Below are 12,782 nucleotides of genomic sequence, written 5' to 3'. Positions count from 1 at the left end.
ACATGTCAAACACACAGCAGTTGCTCAAAATCAAGTTGTTTTCCTATAAAGCCTTGCTACTCAAAATATTTTCCAAGGATCAGCAGCACAGAAGACTTTAATTATAACAAATAAATTGGGAGCTTATTAGAAATGCAGAATTTCAGGGGCGCCTGGGTGGCGCAGTCGGTTAAGCGTCCGACTTCAACCAGGTCACGATCTCGCGGTCTGTGAGTTCGAGCCCCACGTCAGGCTCTGGGCTGATGGCTCAGAGCCTGGAGCCTGTTTCCGATTCTGTGTCTCCCTCTCTCTCTGCCCCTCCCCCGTTCATGCTCTGTCTCTCTCTGTCCCAAAAATGAATAAACGTTGAAAAAAAAAAATTTTTAAAAAAAAAGAAATGCAGAATTTCAGGCTCACTTGAACCAGTGAACCAGAATCTGCATTTTTGAAAAAAAATGAACAGGTAATTTTTATAGATATTAAATACTACATTTGATATTTCCATCTGCATTTTGCTGAAGAAAATATGAATAATAGGTTGTTGTATCTAATGGCTTCTCATATATATGACATACACTCTGTGTGTACATGTGTGTGTGTGTGTTTGTAAATGTATATTTCATGGGAGATGCCCTTCCGCAGAAGGCACATAATGTTTGCTTGTGTCTCTTTTAGTAATGGTAATTCTTATATAGATCAATTAGTTCATTAGGGGTTGCAAATGGAAAAGTAATTCTCACATTTACCTCCTGCATTGACCAGTTGGGATACTTCCATAAGAAGAAATTGAATTTCACATACACTTAGGTTTACTCTGTCACATACTTTGCTGAAAGAAGGCAAGATACATGCTTGATTCTTTTATTGCCCAATTTTGAAAACAATGTTTTTACCATATCATCCACAAACAAGAATCAGTTAGGTGTTTTTGTTTCTTTGCTTTATTGGTGGAATGTTAACACTTGAAATGTAACAAAACTTACTGTTCCTGTATATAAACTGTCCCATCACTATTATACTTTTTAAACTGCCCCAAATAGAAATCACCTATTTTAATCAAATGTTACTTAAATATCCATGTATATTATAGTTAAAACTGAAATTTAAATTAACATATATGATAATTTTGACCAAGAGATAATGGTAGGCCATTCTTTTACCAGGCTAAATGTGAGCATGGAGTCCAGAACTGGAGAAATCAAGAACATACTGAGAACATGATGAGTACAGGAAAAGCTTAGTTCCTAAAGGTTTCCAAAACTCTGGTGGGGGTGGGAAGTTCAATTTTGCCCAAGAAGGCAGAACAAGAACTTTTGGGCTATATAAATCTTTATTTTTTGTTGGTGAATTTTATCACTTTATTTTTATAGCAAGTATTTACACTCATGTCATCTTAATGCCTTTCAATTTTTATTATTTTTATTCCTTTTTTCTCTCTATTGGTACTTCACATATGCATCATGCTTTATTTTTAAATATTTTTATGAGTTGTTTTTATAAAATAATACAGCTTCCTGGGAGGCATTAAAATTATTCCTTTTCTTCACCTTTTCATATAACATATGCACTTCCTTACTCTTAGTATATATATATATATATATATATGTATATATATATGTATATATATACATATATATATATATACATATACATATATATATATATATATTTAAGTTTATTTATTTTTGGGACAGAGAGAAACAGAGCATGAATGGGGGAGGGTCAGAGAGAAGGAGACACAGAATCTGAAACAGGCTCCAGGCTCTGAGCTGTCAGCACAGAGCCCGACGCGGGGCTCGAACTCACGGACCACGAGATCATGACCTGAGCCGAAGTCGGACGCTCAACCGACTGAGCCACCCGGGCACCCCATCTCTTAGTATATTTTTGATTATAGTGTTAAACATTCAATATTATTGAAGCTTTATTTTCCATCTGGTGAATTTACACTTTCAAAATTAATAGTTTCAGAAAATATATTGTACTTTGCTGCCATAGTTTATCCAACAAAGAGTTTCCCAAAATGTACAAGCCACATATAATACTTCATTCATACCCTAAATAATCCTTTAGTTTTAAAGAAATGTGATCATTTATTTGCATAAATGAGCATAAATATATACCTAAAAGACTAAAATTGCCAACAAATGAATTACTCTGATTTTTCATTTGAATTCTATACATTGAAAAAGACTCCAGAATATTCAAAAAAAGAAAGTAAATGAAAAGTCTGCACTGTACAAATATTTACTTTAAATTCAAGAACTGTGTCATTTTCATCCCCAAGGGCAAGGGAATTAAAAGCAAAAATGAACTACTGGGATCTTATGAAGATAAAAAGCTTCTGCACAGCAAAGGAAACAATCAACAAAATTAAAAGGCAACCAACGGAATGGTAAAAGATATTTGCAAATAACATATCGAACAAAGGGCTAGTATCCAAAATCTATAAAGAGCTCACCAAACTCCACACCCGAAAAACAAATAACCCAGTGAAGAAATGGGCAGAAAACATGAATAGACACTTCTCTAAAGAAGACATCCGGATGGCCAACAGGCACATGAAAAGATGCTCAACGTTGCTCCTCATCAGGAAAATACAAATCAAAACACACTCAGATATCACCTTACGCCAGTCAGAGTGGCCAAAATGAACAAATCTGGAGACTATAGATGCTGGAGAGGATGTGGAGAAACGGGAACCCTCTTGCACTATTGGTGGGAATGCAAACTGGTGCAGCCACTCTGGAAAACAGTGTGGAGGTTCCTCAAAAAATTAAAAATAGACCTACCCTATGATCCAGCAGTAGCACTGCTATGAATTGACCCAAGGGATACAGGAGTACTGATGCATAGGGGCACTTGTACCCCAATGTTTATAGCAGCACTCTCAACAATAGCCAAATTATGGAAAGAGCCTAAATGTCCATCAACTGATGAATGGATAAAGAAATTGTGGTTTATATACACAATGGAGTACTACGTGGCAATGAGAAAGAATGAAATATGGCCCTTTGTAGCAACGTGGATGGAACTGGAGAGTGTGATGCTAAGTGAAATAAGCCATACAGAGAAAGACAGATACCATATGTTTTCACTCTTATGTGGATCCTGAGAAACTTAACAGAAACCCATGGGGGAGGGGAAGAAAAAAAAAAAAAAGAGGTAGAGTGGGAGAGAGCCAAAGCATAAGAGACTCTTAAAAACAGAACAAACTGAGAGTTGATGGGGGGTGGGAGGGTGGGGATGGTGGGTGATGGGTATTGAGGAGGACACCTTTTGGGATGAGCCCTGGGTGTTGTATGGAAACCAATTTGACAATAAATTTCATATATTGAAAAAAAAAAGAACTGTGTCATTTTTAGGTCTGTTTTTATTGGTTATTTTTTTTCTCTTTTTCTTGTCTATTTGTATAGCTGGTAATCTTATTGGAAGCCATTTTGTATTAAAATAAAAACTGCATGTTGCCAGGTAATGGGATCTTCCTCCAGAAAGGGATAATCTTATTTTCTCATTGGTGGCCTAAGGAGTGGTGGTGTTGGTGTTGGTGGTATATTACTTTGATCCAATCAGGAATGACTTGACTTGAGGTTGTACTGTCAGTTTTATAAGACTCAATTAACTCTCTTTCTCTCCATGGTATTCTACATGTTTTGTGTTAGCTTTTGTTCCAAACTATCTTCTCAAGGATGTTTGTATAACAAATAGCCTTGGAAGATAAAGATGCTATTTCTCTCCAAGATAAAAAGCAGAGGTTTTTGCTGTCCAAAATAATATTGATATGTTCCCTCAAGGGCAAAAATTAGTCAGGTTTGCTAACAGGTCCCTTGTAAGACTGGCAGGGTTCTGATCTCAAGGTTTCTCCCTTGTGACATAAACTCACTGTGTGTACTGCATCCCCAGGATCTGATTTTATACCACGCCAAAGGGCATTGAAGGCCAGGGAGAACCAATGCCAACATGCTGCCTGCTGTGTTGTGAGTAATAAAGTCCTTTGCTTCTGACTCAATAGTCTCATGTGTTCTGTCAGCACCCGAGAAATTGGGGAAGGCTAACTTTTGAGGTGAAGTCTTAGACCCTTCACATTTCTTACCTTGCTAAGTTTAAGGCTTCATAGCTCTTGTGGGGGATAAGCTTAGGAATCCCCCAGGCTTACACCAATGGGCTAATAAGGCATAAAGGAATACAAAGCCATAGGATGCTCACACCTGAGTTTGGGTAAACAAGATTAAGCGAATAAGGATAGAGAAAGGGAGCTTAGGCCCCCAGAATAGGGAGGTGCAAAGGTACCAGTATAGAACATAGGTATATGAAATAAGCAAGATTAGATATTTAGGGCCGAAGCACCCCCAATTTAGTACTATAGCAGAAAGCTGCCTTCACAGGAAGAAAGGACCAAGTTAGGTAAACAGGTAAATTGGGCTACAGACCTGCTGCACTGCAGGTAAAGGAGCCCAGAGTGGAGATGATTTACAAAAGGTGCCTTGTTAACTCTGAGGTTATTTCCCCTACCTGTCCCATCCCCTAGGCTAGCTAACATAAACAGAGGTGATGCCTCATGTCCCCTGTAAACAAGCCCAACTGCCCGACGCCCAGATTTTGTTTTGTATTAACCCAAACCCCTAACCCCAAATATCTTCAAGACCCCTTTTCCCTCATGTCCACAAGTTAACGTTCACAGTTTCATTGTCTCTTTGTGCACGTCCATCGCCATGTTTGTAAGCCTTCTGATCCTAATAAAAATGGTGCAAGGACCTTTTTTCTGGGCTCTTGACTTTTCCTGGACATTAGCCATCTCTCGTTTAATCCTGAGTCCCACTCTTTTGCTGGCTAAAAGAGAACTTTAGACTTAGAGTCTATGACAGGGCTCAAATGAGAATTTGGCATATTTAGTAGACTCCTTTCTCCTGATCTCTAATTTTTATCTTCCTAGCAGTATGAGACTGTAGAAAATGTTATTCTGCTTTTCATTGACTTTCTGTCTAGTTTCTTAACCTATGACTTTGAGCATCTTAAGAAATCAGTTAATGATTTGAGGGGAAAATCCTACTGAGTAAGGATTCCTCTCTACTCTCTGGATTTCATGACTTTAAGTCTTGTTATCTGAAAAATCTCAAACATGCAATTATTTATTCTATCACTATGAACTTTCATCTTCTTGGTTCATCTATCTTTAATTTTTTTAATATTTATTTTATTTTTGAGAGAGAAAGAGAGAGAGAGAGAGAGAGAGAAACATGAGTGGGGAGGGTTAGAGAGAGAGGGAGACACAGAATCCAAAGCAGGCTCCAGGCTCTGAGCTGTCAGCACAGATCCCAACATAGGGCTTGAACTCATAAACCATGAGATCATGACTTGTGTTGAAGTCACACACTTAACCAACTGAGCCACCCAGGCACCCCTTGGTTTATATATCTTTAAAATGTAATATGTCTGGATTTTCTGATTTGTACCTTACTCAAAATTAAGCACAATCCCTGAGGAAAGCAGCTACTCACAGAATGTTGGCTTGTATCTCTGCATTTCCTTCTCTCCAGCCTCTAAGGTCTTCAAGTCCTGGTTGCCCCAATAGAGGTTTCTTCAAAGGAAGATTTTTTTTTCTTTTTATTTTTCCTCTGTTCTGTTCTCTTTTCCTTTCTCTCTCCTTTGCTCCCTATACTCTGCTCTCCCTCTCTTTCTTCTTTATTGCTTTTCTAGTTATCACCAGGAATTTTGTTCTGCCACAAGCTACTTCATTCCAGCCAGGTGGCTAGATGTATAACATTGATATAGCTTAGGTATACTTTAATCAAAAAATCATATGAAATGAGCATTTGAGGTACTTAATCAATGTGCCTCTGAAGAGCTAACTTGTTATGTCAATATAGTATAGGCAGACTTTAATATCAACAGACTGCTTCACTACAGATTCAACATTTTATAACTATAAGAGTGCAAATACAAACCTTTATAAAATTCTACTCAGCTAATCAGGCCCATTGCTGATATTACAAAAAATATGATCTTGCCAATCAATGCAATCAATCATTTCAATTACAGACTTGGATTTAGGAATGGCTGAAGGCTTAAAGTCCATTTTCTCCCATTCAGTATTCTCTATTGGCATTCATGTTCTATTGGCATTCATGTGTACTGTGGATTCCACCTGGTAGGGTGTCCACTACATGGACATAATATGCTAGTGTTTACTGCATCTCTTCTTTTGGCATAGGCAATACACAAAGATGAATCTGGGGAGTTGAGAATTCCATTCTTGCTGGCTGAAACTTTACCCTCATCTCCTATTACCACTGCTAATCTTTGAGCCACAGTCTTATCCTTAATCGGTTCCCACACTTCCCTTCTATTTTGCATTCTCAGATCTAAGACTTCCTTGCCTTTTGCTGCTAGAGCTCCCTGGGAAACATCCAGTTCTTAATTCTGAGCAGTTTTTTATGCTTTATTTGGGCACATGTGGACATTTCAAGTCTTCACCCTATCCTGTAGGAGCTGAGGGAACATTTGGAAAAATGAAGTAAGGTTGGGTATATGATTTCCTCTCTCTACCTAAGATACTATTGTGGTAACCCCATTTGGGATGATTAATCTGAAGTTGCTTCCTGTCATAAATTCAAGTCCGTAATGGGAAATAAATCTCTGCACAGTTTCAGAATTATATGGAGGTTTGTTTTAATTCTCTTTGGTTTGTTTTCTAAAAAGACGTCAGGGATTTCTATTTGTTCTTTTCTCCCAATCATATTAGATTTCAGAATAGGTTCTTGCTCTGTCACTATAGGGCAGAAAAACTGTTTATGTCATTACATTCTTTATGTTACTCTATGTTGTATGATATAAAGTTTGTGCTTCAATGCCTTCAAGCTTTGATTTGGATATACAAGGCCAAGTTTTTGATTTTCAGATTGCTTTTTCTCTGTCATTGTGGTGTATTCTAAACATAACTGAGAAATGGATAATTCATAAAAGTGCTTATTTGAATTTATAATCTCTCAATTTAAAAAATGATTCCAATATTCAACTAACTGCTTTCTTTTGGACCATATCTGCCCTCTCCCAAAACAATAAATTCTATTCTGACTTGGTAGTGAGCTGTGGTACACCAAAATTTCTGTTCCACAGGAAGGCCAACAGAAAACAGCATTCATAAAGTCCACCAGGACTGTGCTGGTGAGATGGATGGTATCATTGCTAGAAAGACTGATGTTTTCTCTCTGTTGGTCATGGCTCATGGTAAGTAAGGCCATGAATATCAATGATATTCAAGAGGCCCCATATTAATAGGACCCAAGTGGTAATACTGAACCATCAGAATTCAGGAGATCATAACTACCATAATCAAGTGTACAGCCAAGAGGGATTGATCCAAAGTAAGTTGTGGAGCTGGTTAATAGGGCATGGTGTCTTAGAGGTAAAAGAATAGCACAGGCAAGAAGATTCTGAGAGAATGATGGAGTAGGAAGCACCAAGAATTTGTCTCTCCACCTAGACAACAATTGCACTGGCAGAATCTATTTGCTGTAACTATATAGGGTCTCTGAAGTTTATCAAAGGCTTGCAACTTCCAGGGGGAGATTTGGGCAGTACATTAATTACAGTGATTAATTTCAGTCAATTCAGTTCTTTGTTCCACAACAGTTACCCATCCCCCAACACCCAGATCCATAGCAGGCAGCCTTGCATACATTCCTGGAGCAGCTTTCACACTGCCTACAAAGAACCAGGGTGGGCACTGAGGATATTTTCCTCCAAAAATAAAAAATCTGTACTCTGATCGCTAATTACTGCTTCTGATCAGAGATGCAGACACAGAAGCAGACACCCAGAGTCCTGAATCTAGTAAGTCTACTATGAATTGGCCAGGATTCTGGCAAAATTTCAGTTTACAGTAGGCTTAATAAATCCATGGACACACACAGTGGTCATTTCCCCAAACTGTGACATATATTTGGAATTGATATACAAGAAAGTTGGAGTTATATTCACATGAGGCCCCTTATTTAATGAGGGGAAGACTTATCACAGTGGGGAAGACCAAGTGGAAGTCTCTAAAAAGCAGACACTCATACTCTCACTTGTTCTTTATCTCTCTGTCTCTCTGTCTGTTTCTCTCTCGTACATGCACCACACAGACACACACACACACATAGCCAAAATAGTAAACCAGAAGTAGTACTGTTTTCTAGGGTAGATTAGGCTTAAACAACAACAACAACAACAACAATAAAGGCTTAAATAATAAGAGTGGTAGCCTCTATGATATCTGCATTTCATCTGCCAGAATGGCCCCTGCAGGAATAAGATGAATCCTATAGAATGACTGTAGATTATGGCAGAATCATCCAAATAGTGATTCCAATATCAACTGGTACCATTGCAAGAGTAGATTAATAGAGCCATCAGTGCATATTTCATGGTCATCAATTTGGCAAATGAATTTTTTCTCATTTCAACTAGAAAAGAGAATCAGAAACAGTACATTCGGATAGGTTGGACAACAATACTGATAGTTTTTCCTGAGGACTATGTTAATTCTCTTGCCTTCCATCAAAGTGTAATTTAAAGAGGTCTAGATCACCTGGATATCCAAGACTGCACTGATACACTGACTGGGAAGGACAAGTAAGACCTGGTAAGGACACTGGATACCTTGGTAAGATACATGTGCTCCAGGAAATAGAAGATAAACCCAACAAAGATTCAGAAACTTGATGTATCTGTGAAACATTTGGGAGTCCAATCTTCAGAATCAGGACAGGTATTAGATATCCAAAATAAAATAAAAGATACATTTCTGTACCTTGAAACACCTACCACAAAACACGAAGGAGTAACTGGTAGGCTTCGCTCTATTCTGAAGGCATCACATTCAACACCTAGAACATAAACCACAGAAGGCTGTCAGCTTTAAGTAGGGGTGGAGAGCAAGGGGTCCTGCAGCACATCCTACTTTCTAATAATAGTTCTCTTCCTTGTCTCACAAATATTGTTGAAAATACAGATCCAATCTCTTCCTTTATATAGTATTCAAAACAAATGTAAATTGTGTATGTCTTTTCAAGACCTGGCTCTCATATATCTCCCCAGGATTATCTCTTAACTATTCTCAATTCCTATCCAGTACCTGTGAACAAACCACACTCACACACTCTCTGCCCATGTTCAGCTATTCTTGATTTTCTTCATATGACATGTTGCTTACGAGAGGACTAGTGCTTCTATTCGCAACTCATTTTCACTGATATTCCCATTCCCCACTCTTCTGAAAAATTCCCTATGCTGTATTCCCAGGTCAAATTTAGGTCACTTCTTTCTTGGTAAATTTTTCTAACACATCTTCTAACACTTCCCGTCTTCCTTTACTCAGAACTCAATTCAGTTTGCTTATTCCTCCCATATATCTCATTAAATATGCCCGAAGCATTGATCATGCACTATGTTAATCGGTTCTTTATATTTTTGACTTTTTCTCAAGATTATAAGATCCCTTGAAGGTAATGACAATGACTTAGCCACCGTATATTTCCAGCACTTCTGATGGTGCTTGCTACCTGGGAGAAACAGTATTACTTACTGAATGAATGAATCCTAAATTATACCTTAACTTTTTCTAACATTTTCTGTTGAAATTCTTTCTTTTACAAAATTGCCTTCACCTTAACCTCTTTTCAGAACCTACTATCTCCGTACCTTAATTGAAAGTGTGTTTTACATCAAGGACACCACTCCCTTAAAAGGCACTCTAATGAAGGGTGCATTTTTAACCACATGCTACAGGGCGCTGGCATATTCTAAACATTGTACTCATTTTCCTCCACTTTTTAGATAAGAATTATTCTACCTGTTGGCACACCTCTTCACCTGTAAATCTTAAGCATATTGCTAAATAACTTCTACTTTTATAACAAAATAGATTTTTACTGATCTGTAAGTTAAAACCTCCCATTCAGCAAAGATGAATTTTCCTATAACTGTAAATGTAATGGCAATTCCAATGTCCATACGAATGACATATCAAAGAGCCTAACCTCATATTTCACTGATTCAACTCAAATGACTTTAATTTACATCCCATTTTACCTATGTCTTCTGATGTCCATTTCTCACAATCCAGGTGTATTCCATATCATAAATACTAATTTGAAGATCAGCATCTCTGATTTTAATCCCCTATTCTTTCATATTCCTACTTCCAGGAACTCTACTCCTTGATCTCATTATGTTCTTGACTTTTTTTTCCTTTCCATTTGAACCTGGTTGATCAAGATTCCTTTTAGATTCATTAATTTTGGTAGCAAGCCTGAAGTCATAATGAATAACTGCATTAGTCAGGAATTCTCATTTGAAATATCAGCTATTGACAGCAGATCATTTAAACAAAAGCAGAAACTCTGAATTATCTGTAGGTAGCTCACAAAGGAGAGCTACCTGGAGAAGCAGGTTCCATTGGCTATATATTCATGACCACAGCCAACATTATCCCACAGGCATGCTCCATTGATGACTTCTCTGGCAGCACTAATAGCTACCAGATAAATGGCAGGTACCACAAACAGAGCTTAAATGCACGCTAAATAACACTAATGACATTTCTGTCATTATGTGCTATAGAGTTTTTCAATACTTCTGCACCACAAAAGTGTTTCCATTGTCTCCTAGCAAATTTTGTCAGCAAAATCAAAATGAAAATCCAGGACAGGTATATCCAACTGGATGGGAATAGGTGATTGTTCATGCCGTATAAAAAAGGAAGTCGGGAATACTGAGTAATAACTGATTTCAGCTTGCACAGTGTGAGCTGGATTTCATCTCTCATCAAAACTCACAAATTGCTCACCCAGTAGAATATGTCCAAAAAGGCCACCTGCCAGTTTCAATTTCCAACTCAACGGAATCTCTTTTGTGTTCTTTAGTGAAATCATTTTGCCCTTCAGCTTAAAACTTCCCAAGTAGTGAAGACCCCAAACATGGAGGCACTTTTTTTACAAGTTGAAAATTTTAATGAAATAATAATACATATCTTTTCCTCCTCTTCACTTTAATTTTCTAGCAGTGAACTTAGTTCACACCTTTTAACCCATGTTTAAAGATCTTTGTAAGTAATTCTCTAATCTCTTTGCTTCCAAGTACTTATACATCTTTTTAAACCATTTGATATCACCCATGAATTATCACTGACCACCAGCATTAGGATAGGATACAATATGCTAGACAAAACAATCTTACTGACTCAATTACTTAACAAAGCAAATGTTTCCTTTTCATTCCTGTTGTAGGTACACAGTTTGGTAGGTGGAGAGATCAGAAGGGGCTCTGCTCTGAAAATCACTTAGAACTACACATGATGGAACTTTCCCAGTCTTGCAGCTGCACCATTTGGAAATGAGTCTTGCTCAGTTTCTAAGCAGGGGAAGAAAAAGCTGAAGGGCAATGCTGACATTTACTACTTTCTCTTATAATCCCTGTAGCTAGATGTCATCATACCATGGAATCCTAACTACCTAACTGCAAGAAATTTTAAAATAGACAAAAATGCTTAGAAAGCACCGATTTACTATAAGATTTATTCTCTTAGACAAAGAAAAGTACCTCTCAAAATTTAGCTGCTATATCTTAGACAAAGAAAAGTACCTCTCAAAATTTAGCTGCTGATAAGATTCTCATTTCTGTGATGCTTCAGAAGAATCCATTCATAGGTGAATGTCATAGCAGTTCATTTTCTATTGGTGCCAGTTTATCTTGAAGAGCCATCTCTTCTTAAGGGTTAACTTTTTCTCTTAAGACAACTGGTCATGGGAAATTTCTTACAAGGCAGTGACAACACTAACAAAACAGGCACACAGGGAATGTGAAACACCTGCTGGTGAATTTATTTGTGTTATTGTGGCCCATGGGGGAATTCCTTGACATTCCAAAGAACACTGGAGCTCAGTGACTTCTCTAAGCTGGCTGCTCTCTGAACTATGCTGAAACAGAGTTCCCACCCTCTGGCATAAATAAAACTTAGGAAAGAATCTAAGCTATCTGCTCTGTCAGTTCTCTACGTCCTAAAATCCTCTGGGCCCTTGAGATTCTGCCATGTTCACTGAAATCAGGAGACTTTATTTATTGTAGCATATTCTCCCAAGATTCCCACTCTATAGAAAAGAAGCCAAAAAAAAAAAAAAAAACCAAAAACCCCCCAAAAAAACAAACAAAAAAAACCAAAAACCAAAAACCAAAAAACAAAAAAAAAAAAAACAAAACAACACTGTTTTAAGATATCAGTGCTCTATTTATCAAAATATCTCTTCATGCTATGGGAATGGAGTATTTTCAGGACATCTTTAGATGTCCTGCCTGGATCCTGGACAGAATTATGGAATTGGTGTTTGTGTCCCACATGATATACCCATACTGACGTGCCCAACTACCTCACTCATTGAATTTATTCCTCAATATTATTTCAAGGAATTTTATGGATAAGAGTAAGAGACCTGAAACCTATATGTAAATTTTGGTTCTGCTGCCTACTGTATCAATATCCCTGTCTTTCTTTTCCCCACCTGTGTAATAAATGATAATCCTATTTTCCTCATATAGATGTAGTAAATAAATGAATTAATCCATATGTAACACTTAAAACTTTGCCTGGAATATACCAAAAAATCAATAAAAATAAAAATTAATATTCATATTTATTTATCATAAGCCACTATTGAGCCCATGATTTATGCAAACAACTGAGGAAAAAATTAGTAAGACTTCAAATTGCCTGTTACTTGTTGTATTAATCCCTCAGACACAAGCTGGATTCCCCCCCCCCCCCC

General features: G+C 37.4%; 1 long non-coding RNA gene across 2 annotated transcripts in view; it reads right to left on the bottom strand.

The window, feature by feature from the left end:
- Positions 1 to 8,810: 8,810 nt before the first annotated feature.
- LOC125174398 (uncharacterized) overlaps positions 8,811 to 12,782 on the bottom strand; it is an 872,840-nt gene continuing 868,868 nt past the window's right edge. For both annotated transcript variants that reach the window (XR_007155439.1, XR_007155440.1), the window contains one exon: positions 8,811 to 8,849. This is a non-coding gene — a long non-coding RNA (uncharacterized LOC125174398). The remainder of the gene's footprint in view (positions 8,850 to 12,782) is intronic.

Source organism: Prionailurus viverrinus, chromosome C2, assembly GCF_022837055.1.
Source record: "Prionailurus viverrinus isolate Anna chromosome C2, UM_Priviv_1.0, whole genome shotgun sequence".
NCBI lineage: Eukaryota > Metazoa > Chordata > Mammalia > Carnivora > Felidae > Prionailurus > Prionailurus viverrinus.
Note: the sequence above shows the minus strand (reverse complement) of the source record. Positions and strands in the feature narration are given on the sequence as shown.